Source organism: Rhinoderma darwinii, chromosome 9 (assembly GCF_050947455.1).
Source record: "Rhinoderma darwinii isolate aRhiDar2 chromosome 9, aRhiDar2.hap1, whole genome shotgun sequence".
Taxonomy (NCBI): Eukaryota; Metazoa; Chordata; class Amphibia; order Anura; family Rhinodermatidae; genus Rhinoderma; species Rhinoderma darwinii.
In genome coordinates, this window is record NC_134695.1 from 67,708,697 (window position 1) to 67,721,896 (window position 13,200).

Here is a 13,200-nt window from a genome sequence, read left to right on the forward strand (position 1 = left end):
AGATAGATAGATAGATAGATAGATAGATAGATAGATAGATAGATAGATAGATAGATAGATAGATAGATAGATAGATAGATAGATAGATGATAGAGAGATAGATAGATATGAGATAGATAGATAGATAGATAGATAGATAGATAGATAGATAGATAGATAGATAGATAGATAGATAGATAGATAGATAGATAGATAGATAGATAGATATGGGATAGATAGATAGATAGATAGATAGATAGATAGATAGATAGATAGATAGATAGATAGATAGATAGATAGATAGATAGATAGATAGATAGATAGATAGATATTGGCAATCATCTATGTTCCAACCACAATATACAATCATTATTTGAAAATTCAATGTAATGGGTCAAAGTCAGCAGAACAATAAAGGTCTCCGACACAATGACCACCAGTCCTGCTGCAAAACTTGATATTTTTTTTTCATTGTTGTTGACAGGGAGAATCTTGGAGATAGATTATTGGAAAGCCGTGTATATCTTCATAGCATCTGCAAATAGACATGAAATGGCTCAGGGCTACAAGTAGCGGCTCCATGCTGCATGCTCCTCGACACCCCCTCAACCGATGTCTTTTCACAGTTTTCCATCCATACTGGGATCACAAGACGACTGCAATGGAGCAAACCATTATTTATTGAGCACCTATCTGCTTGTTAAATGGATATGTGCTTATGGGAACGCAGCAGTTGCAGTTTCCTAGGTGAATAATCAGCAGGCGCGCAATGCACAGAGCAGGCTGGTGATAGGACACAGTTGTGTGTGGTGGGTTGTTTAGTATGGATATTGTCTTGTTACACACTCAACCCTCAGTGCAGAACGTGTTAGGACTGCAGCCCAGGGAGGCCATTCCAGAGCTATTCTGCAGCTGACACCATGAAATGCTCCTTAACTAAATTAAATGGCCAAGATATAAGCATGAATTCCACTGCTCTTTGTAGACAGGCAATGGTGGCCTTATCATAGACCATGTAGTGTCATATTATAGGACAAGTGAATGAGATGGCACATTAATGTAGGACGTGTGTGTTTTCCAGCCTGTCTTGTCTCCCAGCCAAAAAAGACATTGAAGGCTAGATGGGAATCTAGAAGAGTAGAGAATAATAATGTCCTTCATCTTATTACACAAAGTACTGAGCAGGAAGGGGCGAAGGCATTGACAAAGCATAGACCGGGAGGCTGCTGCGGGCTTCTCATTTAAGGAGCACAGTATTAATTAATTTCAGGGCTTCTAATGAACTCTTTCATTGCCAAATTGGAGGTTTTTGCTCCAAACCATGTAATAAACCACCATTGACTATCTGCACTCCCAACTGGTAATGACACCTAGTACTTAAAAGACCTATGTAAGTCACAAGTGATATGAAAGGAGATTTACCCCAGACAAGTTTCACCAATTGCAAATTATATATGACTACTACCCTGCGAGGAGCCACTACTTGGTTGGGTGCAAAATGCTGGGACTAGAGAAAAGCCAATTATGGGGTTTCGCCAATGGTCAAATTTCCTACTACAGAAATGTTTTTTTCCCCATACAAATCAATGTAGGCTGCAAAGGGAATGTATAGTAAAGTAATTCAACTTCCATTGTCTTCTATGGCTTTGTGATAGGAAATTAGCTTGTTGGTGAAACGGCTGCAAAAAAAAATGTAAAAAGTTTTGCTCATCTCTGGTTGGGGCCAATTAAATGTTAGAAATTTGGAAGGATGTATAACTGTATGATGACTGGATTTGTAAATGCATACATTAAAATCAGCACCCTAGACAATATAATAATCCTCCATCTTCCTAGAAGAAATTGTGCTTTAGTTCAGACGTATAGGACAGTGAGTCATACAGAGCCAAGTGCACATTGGAAATGTAATATATTTCTGCATAAAAAAATTCACAATACACATTGCAAAAATATCAAACCTATGGGAACCCCAGAGCTGAACCCTAACTGCACCCCCAGCCTCAGATAATACCAACTGTAGCCACAGAGAGGAAAACCCAAGTCCACCGGTGCTTCAGTTTGATAAATATGGTAACAGCAGAGAACATGCGTCCCATAGGAATAATACAAATGGAATTTGCTAAGAGAATTCATGACTTACCCATCTGACAAGATATTGATCCTCCTTGTCTAAGGGAATGCGTTCTCTTCCATCACTCTGTATGTTTCTATCAGTTTTGTAAGTCACATGGAACAGCCATAAAAATATATATAGTTGTAAATTGATTTTAAGGATTGCCTTTATTTCATCCACTACTTGCAGTATAAGGTTAAGGGATTAAAAAAAAAGGAAAATAAAAAGCACTCCAGCAGGTTAATCACAGCAGCAGCATGTCGTCTGGGTAAGGGTGGCAAGGACAGGATCAATGCCTGGCTAACAGATTGGAGTTGCAAAGAATAATATGTTGCATAGGCTTGTTCCTGCAGATGGCATGGCCACCTCCAGCATTGTATTTAAATCATACCAAATCCAGGAGTCTTCCAAGCACCTGTATATCCCACATAGATTCTGCCCAACAGAGATGAACCAAGTCAATAATTGGAGGGGTCACCAAGGAGGAGTCATCCCTACAGAGCCCGGGGTTAACAGGGCTTCCTTTGCTGCAACATCAAACCTCTCCATCAGCCCTAGTGACTGCTGGCTGTGCCTGTGTCCTATTCTACTGCATTTCCCCTGCTCTCAGCATCTCTACATAAAGCTGGAAGGATAGAGAAAGGTGGGGTGGGGGGAATTCAGTGTCTGAAGTCTTTAAGACGGTTGCAGATTCAGTCTTCTGCTCCCAAAATCTGAAGCTTCTTGGTTCACTGTGAATTCAGCAGCATTTCAATCCAACAGCAGCTGTGGCATTGGCTTCAGCAGGGACACAGAGGAGGTGCTAAATCATTTAGGAGTCTAAAAAGGGAGGCTCGATGAGAGGTATGTGCTGTAGTCTTTAGAGGTACCATTCTCTACCCATAGATTTCATCTGTAATGTATCCAACAGGAGCCAGAGAAGTTGCACTAGGAATACAAATGACACTAAGCCTGGTCGATGGAACCTTTTCATGCAAGTGTCTTTGACTATTGCCCTAACATTTCATACTACGACCTCATATATGTGCATGGTAAAGCTTTAGGGTGCTGGATGTGTGACATAATCATATGAGTAAGTGACAGTGCTGCATAGAATAGGGAAATCCAATTTCAGCACCATGGACAGCAGCCAGATTCTAGAGCCCTGTGATCTATGGAGAAGTACTGCACAGTAAGGAGGACTACATGGAGGACTGTTTAGTGGTGATAGGAAAGGGTTAATGCACCCTCTTCCTCACACACTTTGCTTTTTTTTTTTTTTAACCCAAATGTTGCCAGATTTTGTAGCCAAATATGCATGATATGTGTCTAGGAATTACTTATCTGTAGTGATATTTATTTTCCTTGGTGCTCAATTAATTCTATAGGATACATTTAATATAAAGTATTTTGTTATTGCTATAACAGGGGACATTAAACAGGAACGTATAGCCCAGCACAATCACCACCCTGATGTCAAATAGGTAAGTGATCTCAAATGGAGTACAACACCACTAGTAGTCCCCTTCACTGATCGTCCAGCAAAGTTTAAGGATCATTGGGTTCTACAATAATATGAATCTAGAATAATGAACAGTTCGGACTATTGTAACACTGCAGATGTTTTTCTTGGTAAAACGTGCGATTATTATACTCTGTGTGTAAGGCTCTGTTCACATTACTGTTGTGGCTTCTGTGGTAACTATATTAGATCCGTTTTTGTTTTTTTTTAACCTTGACGGACCCCTTTGACTTGTAATTGGATCCATGAGGTTTCTATTAGGGTTCTAGTATTATATAGTATTCTCATATAAAATACTGAATCCCCTGGAAAAAAAAAAAGGGAAATTAGTATTGTGAACAGTCTAAACAGATAAAAGAAATCACGTAGCACGCAAGGGTCTGTCCCATTTCTTCTGACATATTTCCATGCGCTTACAAAAGTTTTCCGGTGTCACTGCATTGAAAAGAATGGCAATGATGCTGAACGCCATATTTATGAAGCCCTCCATTACTTCTTCCAACATTATTTTTGTCCATGAAAAAAGGGAATATCTTCCATGTTGCACTCTCATTTACAAAACATTTCCAAAACTTTTCCCAGTAGAAAAGTGTTAGTGAGTATGTTTAGTTGCTGCACTGTATTCTGCAGTCTACTTCAGCCGGCTTGGGGACTTGACAGACATTACACTGTACACTGGTGCTCCATTATTAGTAAATTAGTTATAACAACGTGATTTTGCGATACTCTGTCACGAGATGTCTATACTATATGTGTCTATGTGTGGCCACCCAGAGGTTGTGATGTGAATTACAGCCATTTAAGGGTTTTGCTAGCATGTCACGATACTGTATTATATTAGTTTCATGAGAAATTGGAGTCCTTAACCAAATTCAAGTAAAGATAAGAGTGGGTACATCAGTACATAAACACATGTTTGAACCATAGAAGTTTTGTATCTTACTAGACTAAGGTAATGTACTCTCCCTTAAAAAAAAAAAGAGAATTTGATGATTTCACTGAGATATCCTGCTGTTATGGTTACCTCATCACTATTTTCAAGTTGCCGTGTTCCTAGTCAATGAAAAATTGTTAAGAAAGTGTTAATAGACCAGAAACCATTCATTTCATGTCCACAGTCCCAGCGTAATTTGCATATTGCACCAATGCATCTAAAATTAAAAATGAAGCAAATACAGTCTACTTACTGTTTTGGGTATACAGCTCCTATTCGAGACTCATGTGATTCTTCACTCTCTGTGCCTCGTATTCTGCAGTTTATAGGTGATCAATAATAGGGGACAAAGAGAGTGGAGTAACACATGACTGCAGGATCAGACTACACACAGGGTTTGTTTGTAGTCTGTAACCATGGAGACACATAGGTCTACATAAGAGCTGTATACACAGAACGCACATTTATTTTTTATTTTTTAAGGAAGACTATTTGAAAAGCTGCTTCATTGTCCTTATTGTAGATGCAGTAGAAAAATAAAAAAAATGTTTTTAAATGTATACGTATCCTACAACTGTGGGTTCAAATTGGTCAAAAATAATATAAACATCTTCTGTCACCAATTTATGAATAAAGTGCTTAGATGATTACATATTGAGTCTAATAAAAAAGTTTCTAAAACCTGTAATTAATTTATCATATTAATGACAGTCTTGGCTCCTCTAATGACCTTTGAGAAAGTTTCAAGAAAAAATACTATTGAATGTGATAGACGAACAGATGGTCCACATTTTACACGCTGACTGTTTTCCAGCTAGCTAAGGGTCAATATAATTAGTCAGTATGTTAATTGGTAAAAAAAAAATAAACATTAACAATTACTTTATAAAGAGCAAAAGTATTTTTTTCAGAATCTCTCTCTCTCTCTCTCTCTGCCTCCCTCTCTCACTCTCCCTCCCTCTCTCTCCCTATCTCCCTCCCTCCCTCTCTCACTCCCTCCCTCTCTCACTCACTCACTCACTCCCTCCCTCCGTCCCTCCCTCGCTCTCTCACTCCCTCCCTCCCTCCCTCGTTCTCTCACTCCCTCCCTCGTTCTCTCCCTCCCTCCCTCGTTCTCTCCCTTCCTCCCTCGTTCTCTCCCTTCCTCCCTCCCTCATTCTCTCCCTTCCTCCCTCAATCATTCTCTCCCTCCCTCCCTCTCTCACTCCCTCCCTCGCTCTCTCTCTCTCTCTCCCTCGTTCTCTCCCTCCCTCTCTCCCTCCCTCGTTCTCTCCCTTCCTCCCTCCCTCATTCTCTCCCTCCCTCCCTCGTTCTATCCCTCCCTCCCTCTATCCCTCCCTTCCTCCCTCTATCCCTCCCTTCCTCCCTCTATCCCTCCCTTACTCCCTCTATCCCTCCCTTCCTCCCTCTATCCCTCCCTTCCTCCCTCTATCCCTCCCTCCCTCGTTCTCACCCTCCCTCTTTCTCTCCCTCCCTTGTTCGTTCTCACCCTCCCTCCCTCGTTCTCTCCCTCCCTCGTTCTCTCCCTCCCTCGTTCTCTCCCTCCCTCTTCCTCCCTCTCCCTCCATCTCCCTCTCTCTCCCTCCCTCTCCCTCCATCTCCCTCCCTCTCCCTCCATCTCCCTCCCTGTCCCTCCATCTCCCTCCCTCTCTCCCCCTCTCCCTCCATCTCTCTCCCTCTCTCTCCCTCCCTCCCTCTCCCTCCCTCTTCCTCCCTCCCTCTCTCCCTCCCTCTCTCCGTCTCTCCCTCCCTCTCTCCCTCTCCCTCTCTCTCTCCCTCTCTCTCTCCCTCCCTCTCTCCCTCTCTCCCTCCCTCCCTCCCTCTCTCTCTCCCTCTCTCTCTCCCTCTCCCTCTCTCTCTCCCTCCCTCCCTCGTTCTCTCCCTCCCCCTCTCCCTCCCTCTCCCTCTCCCTCTCTCCCTCCCTCCCTCTCTCCCTCCCTCTCTCCCTCCCTCCCTCTCCCTCCCTCTCCCTCCCTCTCTCCCTCCCCCTCTCCCTCCCTCCAGCCCTGTCCCTCCCTCTCTCCCACAGAATTCAAAAATCAGTACATCTGCTATTTGTTGCAGATTTTACCTTCCCATTGAATTCAATGGAGAAAACCCACAACAAAAAAGCAGCGATTGCGCAAATATGCTACAATTAAGATTCTGCGGATTAAAAAAAACGCACCGCAGGTCAATTTCTGAGCGTTTTTTTTTTTGCTTATCTTTTCCGCAGTGTGTCGAGGAGATTTGTTCAAATCTCATCCACTCTGCTACTGTAATATGCTGCAAAATATGTTGCAGAAGAACGGCAGTATTTATGCAACATGTGAACTCGGCCTAATAGTCTCTTCTGCCTTCATTGATTTTTTCTGTTCACATTTATTGCAAAAAATTTGCTGCATATGTAATTTGTTATTGGGGTACTGCGATGACTTAGGTCCTGTGACCCCCTTTATGTCAAGCAAAATGGCCAACCACAGCTATGAAAGGGAGGAGAAGATAACGAGAAAAGGCCAGGCATTAGTTGTGCTCATTCCATTAAATTCTATGGCCGTTAAGGGAGCAACCGAGCCGTGATGTTTTTCCAACCAGTAGAATGCAATTGTCAAATGTATTCAACACATCTGGTCGATGGTCAGCAAATTATAAACTGAAGAAATCAGCTACCCGGATGTGAACTAATGTGAGATGAATATGAAGAGCAGATCAGAGAAATGCAAATGAGGAAGATCTATTTAATTATTTTTCAGTTTAACCCCTTAAGGACACGGCCAATTTTAGCCTTGAGGACAGAGCAATTTTTTGTAAATTTCCCTCTTTGCATCCCGACGCTCATAACGCTTTTATTTTTTGTACGACGTAGTTGTATGAGACTTTGTTTTTTGCGGGACGAGTTGTACTTTATGTAGGTACCATTTTTTGGTACAAATACATTATCGTTTAATTTCTATAAATTTTTAATTAGATTAAAATGCAGAAAAAAAGCAGTTGTGCAGCAGTTTTAATATTATTTTTTTTACACCATACACCGATCATAATAAATAATGGTATACATTTGTAGTACAGGTTGTTACGGTCGTGGCGATACCAAATATGTCTATATTATTTTGTGTTTTGGGACTTATATTTTAAAAAGTTGATTTATTATAAAAAATGTGTGTTTCTGTGTATTTTAATTACTTTTTATTTATTTATTTACCATTATTTTTTTTTTACATTCATTTAACTTTTTTTTTTAATCCCATAAAGGGATTTATCATTTTGATTTTTATTTTGTAACTGCAATGTACTGGCATAGATCTATATGCCAGTACATTAGCCTGTTACTGATCGTACACAGGCAGTTGTTAGGGCATACCTCAGTATGCCCTAACAACAGGAAATATGTTCAGACAGCCCTGGGGTCCTTCACTGGACCCTGGGCTGTCTGGCCATACGAGTTGTTGGCTTTGATCGCGTCACAGTTATATTCTGTGACGCGATCAATGTGCAGTCCCCTCTCCTTGAACGCCGCGATCAGCTGTCATCGCGGCGTTCAAAGGGTTAACAGCGGAGAGAAGATGTTTCTCTCCTCTCCGCTGTCAGAGCGGGGCCGTGGCTGTGTATTACAGCCGTTGCCCCGCTCTCGATCGCACACACAGAGACGGCAGAGACTGCTGTCACACAGGACGAGTATGCTCGTCCTAATGCGCGAAGTGCTCGCTGCTCAGGACGAGCATACTCGTCCTGTGTCGGCAACCAGTTAAAGCCTGATGCTAAATGAATTATAAACAAACTTTTCGGTCTGCAGATAACACTTATTAAAAAGGGAGTTTACTTAAACAATTACTTCTTGGATATTGCTCGCAAGACTAAAAATAGACAGATTTTTAATATAAAGTCATTGATGGTTTTTTTGACCTGGAGAAGATGAATGGAACAAGCAGTTAGTTGCTGTGCAGCAGTCGTACTGTGTAGTCTGGACCGCCCCCTCACAGCTGTTATAAGACAAATATGAGTGCAGTCAAGACTACATAGCAAACTGCTGTTATAGGAGGCGCTCCAGACTACACAACCAGACTACTGTTACATGGGGAGCTCTAGACTACATAACCAGACTACTGTTATATGGGGAGCTCTAGACTACACAGCCAGACTGCTGTTACATGGGGAGCTCTAGAATACACAGCCAGACTGCTGTTATATGGGGAGCTCTAGAATACACAGCCAGACTGCTGTTACATGGGGAGCTCTAGACTACACAACCAGACTGCTGTTATATGGGGAGCTCTAGACTACACAGCCAGACTGCTGTTATATGGGGAGCTCTAGACTACACAGCCAGACTGCTGTTATATGGGGAGCTCTAGACTACACAGCCAGACTGCTGATATATGGGGAGCTCTAGACTACACCGCCAGACTGATGTTATATGGGGAGCTCTAGACTACACAGCCAGACTGCTGTTATATGGGGTGCTCTAGACTACACAGCCAGACTGCTGTTATATGGGGTGCTCTAGACTACACAGCCAGACTGCTGTTATAGGAGGCGCTCCAGACTACACAACCAGACTACTGTTATATGGGGAGCTCTAGACTACACAGCCAGACTGCTGTTACATGGGGAGCTCTAGACTACACAGCCAGACTGCTGTTATATGGGGAGCTCTAGAATACACAGCCAGACTGCTGTTACATGGGGAGCTCTAGACTACACAGCCAGACTGCTGTTATATGGGGAGCTCTAGACTACACAGCCAGACTGCTGTTATATGGGGAGCTCTAGACTACACAGCCAGACTGCTGTTATATGGGGAGCTCTAGACTACACCGCCAGACTGATGTTATATGGGGAGCTCTAGACTACACAGCCAGACTGCTGTTATATGGGGAGCTCTAGACTACACAGCCAGACTGCTGTTATATGGGGAGCTCTAGACTACACAGCCAGACTGCTGATATATGGGGAGCTCTAGACTACACCGCCAGACTGATGTTATATGGGGAGCTCTAGACTACACAGCCAGACTGCTGTTATATGGGGTGCTCTAGACTACACAGCCAGACTGCTGTTATATGGGGTGCTCTAGACTACACAGCCAGACTGCTGTTATAGGAGGCGTTCCAGACTACACAACCAGACTACTGTTATATGGGGAGCTCTAGACTACACAGCCAGACTGCTGTTACATGGGGAGCTCTAGACTACACAGCCAGACTGCTGTTATATGGGGAGCTCTAGAATACACAGCCAGACTGCTGTTACATGGGGAGCTCTAGACTACACAGCCAGACTGCTGTTATATGGGGAGCTCTAGACTACACAGCCAGACTGCTGTTATATGGGGAGCTCTAGACTACACAGCCAGACTGCTGTTATATGGGGAGCTCTAGACTACACCGCCAGACTGATGTTATATGGGGAGCTCTAGACTACACAGCCAGACTGCTGTTATATGGGGAGCTCTAGACTACACAGCCAGACTGCTGTTATATGGGGTGCTCTAGACTACACAGCCAGACTGCTGTTATAGGAGGCGCTGCAGACTACACAACCAGACTACTGTTATATGGGGAGCTCCAGACTACACAGCCAGACTGCTGTTACATGGGGAGCTCTAGAATACACAGCCAGACTGCTGTTATATTAGGGGCTCTAGACTACACAACCAGACTGCTGTTATATGGGGAGCTCCAGACTACACAACCAGACCTCTGTTATATGGGGAGCTCTAGACTACACAGCCAGACTGCTGTTACATGGGGAGCTCCAGACTACACAACCAGACCTCTGTTATATGGGGAGCTCTAGACTACACAGCCAGACTGCTGTTATATGGGGCGCTCCAGACTACACAGCCAGACTGATGTTATACGGTGGGGTCCAAATTACACAGCCAGACTTTTGTTATAGGGGCAGGTCCAGACTACACACCCAGAATGCGATTATATGGGGAGGTCCAGACTACACAGCCAAATTGCTGTTATATTGGAAAGTCCAGACTACACAGCCAGACTGCTGTTCTAGGGGGCGCTCCAGATTACATTTCCAGACAGTTGTTTTAAGGGGCGCTCCACACTACATATCCAGACTGCTGTTTAAGGAGGTGCTGCAGACTACACAGCCAGACTATTGTAAAGCAACAAATAGCATTTAAATTCTTCACTAAAGTATCTTGTCCTGGTGAAACTACGCTCAAAAGCTTACATAAGTGTTTTACAATTTACAGGTTTACCAGCTATTTTTGAAGACACATTTTTAAAGTGAACATTAAAGTAAATATCAACCTAATAAAATCATTATTTTTTAATATATCCTTGTAGTGATCGAAATTTCATTTTTCTGATACAAAGATCCTGTATAGGCATAAAAGCAAATGCTTCAACCCTTTTTATAGACATGATTAGAAATCTATTTTGGTAGTATTTTAACAAGAAAAAACAAATGGATCTTGAAGAGTGGTCATTCTTTTTAAGTAACTATATTTCTAACAAAGTATTACTTTGCAACCAAGTAAGGTAAGTAATTTTTCAGTCTATAAAGTAAACCCCATAATTATAAACTTTTATCCCTAACTTTATTGTTTATGAACCAGTATTTTATACCTGAAAGACAATTGATCGTACATGAGTGGAAGGCAACCAGACCCCCACCGCTAAAGTGTGACTTGAGCTTATTAAAGGAACTGCACTTTCCATTAATCTGCTGAAAATGTTACTTTAACACCAGCTGGTTCAGAAAAATCTATAAGCTATTGCTTGGAAGTTTACATCTTTAAAATATCTAAAAGTAAAAGTACAAGTTCAGATCATAAACGTTATTTGTGCCATAGATAGATAGATAGATAGATAGATAGATAGATAGATAGATAGATAGATAGATAGATAGATAGATAGATAGATAGATAGATAGATAGATAGATAGATAGATAGATAGATAGATATGAGATAGATAGATAGATAGATAGATAGATAGATAGATAGATAGATAGATAGATAGATAGATAGATAGATGATAGATAGATAGATAGATAGATAGATAGATAGATAGATAGATAGATAGATAGATAGATAGATAGATAGATAGATAGATAGATAGATAGATACTATGAAAAAAACTATATATATATAAAATTGTATATAAAACGGAGTATCAGTGTGTTTGGTGCAACTTCCTAAATACATTTTATTACAAATTCTATTTACTTTTCTTTTTGAGATGCAGCTGCTTTGTATCCTGTATATAGAGCAGCTGTATCTAGCGCTTTTCACTGAATCCTGTATCTGTCAGGTCAGCGGGATGTGTCTCTGACACACAGGATCACGCAGGACCCACTGTCACTGAACCCGTCAGTCCCGTTGGACCCGAAGGATTAGATACATTGTTACTGATATAAATAAACCAATTGCTATATTGTGTCATGTTTAACTAAGATATGCCTGAACATTAAAGGGTATGTTAGGGCATATGGATGTCATAGAGGGGAACCCCCTTTATGAGACAGAAGAGAGAGTCACTCTCTAAGAGCAGCTCCAGTCTCTGGCAGAATTGAAACATCTATGTCGCCATTTGCATGGCCGCTATGTAATACTACATTTCCCCTACATTGGTCACATATGCCTAGCTGGTTGCGACTTTTCCCAGAAAAATTTATTGAGGGCCACAGTGGCTTCATTGTGAAAGAGGTGTTCTCTGATAAGACTTATTTTAAAGTCATCTTCCAACCATTAATTAAAATCACATGTCAATCATTGTTTCATCAAAAAGTCAGAGCAGAAGTCAGGCTCACTGGTCCATAGTTACCTGATTCTAGTTTTTTACTCTTCTGAAAAAAGATCCATCAGTCATATGCCAATTCAGATTTTTTATTTTTGTTGTTGTTGCAAATAAAGCTTTATCATTGTATAATAAAAAGTTGTGCAATCTGCTGTCAGTAAATGAGAACATCCATAGGTGGAAACCAGATCTTGTCCTGCTTCTAATATCCTGTCTAGACAATCCTCTGTGAGCTAAACATCCTGTTCTCCAGACTGATACCTGCACTAATACATTGTAGCAAACTACCAGGATGGAGATTTTTGCTGCTGATGTATTTAGCTCACAGAGAATTGTCCAGACTGGAAGTAGAGTACAGTTGTAGCAAACTATCAGCTGTGAGAATTATTAGATCTGTGCAACTATTCAGCCTTTGGACATAAAAAAAAATGTTCCCAGTCATTAAAGGAGTTGTCCACTACCGGACAACTGATGACCTATCCACCGGATAATTCATCAGTATATCATCAATACGGGTCCGACACCCAAACCCCGCACTATTATGGCACATTATGCAATATACGGAGCCGAAAACAGTTGGCTCCGTACATTGCACAGCGGCCGTGCTACCGAACTGAAGCTCTGCTTCTATTCCATTACCGGAGCTACCTGCTTCTCGCATGGACGTACGGCGCCCGGAAACAGCCGGAACTGCTTAACGGTGCGGAGTCCGGGTGTCGGACCCCCACAGATCATGTACTGATGACCTATACAGTGGATAGGTCATCAGTTGTCCGGTAGTGGACAACCTTTTAAAAACAAGCAAAAATCTTCAAAATGGTAAGAAATTGAAATACAAAGTATATTAGAAATCCCTTTAAAAGGACTTAATAATACATTCTCCATTGATTAAAACACATTCCTGGAGCATTATTTGGGTATTTAGTTTTATTT

The 13,200-nt window shown here is 41.7% G+C and overlaps 1 protein-coding gene across 4 annotated transcripts in view; it reads right to left on the minus strand.

Moving 5' to 3' along the window:
* The window catches only part of LRRC4C (leucine rich repeat containing 4C), a 596,740-nt gene extending 593,869 nt beyond the window's left edge, over positions 1–2,871 (minus strand). For all 4 annotated transcript variants that reach the window (XM_075838030.1, XM_075838032.1, XM_075838028.1 and 1 more), the window contains exon 1: positions 2,120–2,871. The gene's annotated coding sequence lies outside the window, so the exon portion shown is untranslated. The remainder of the gene's footprint in view (positions 1–2,119) is intronic.
* Between the last annotated feature and the right edge of the window lie 10,329 nt (positions 2,872–13,200).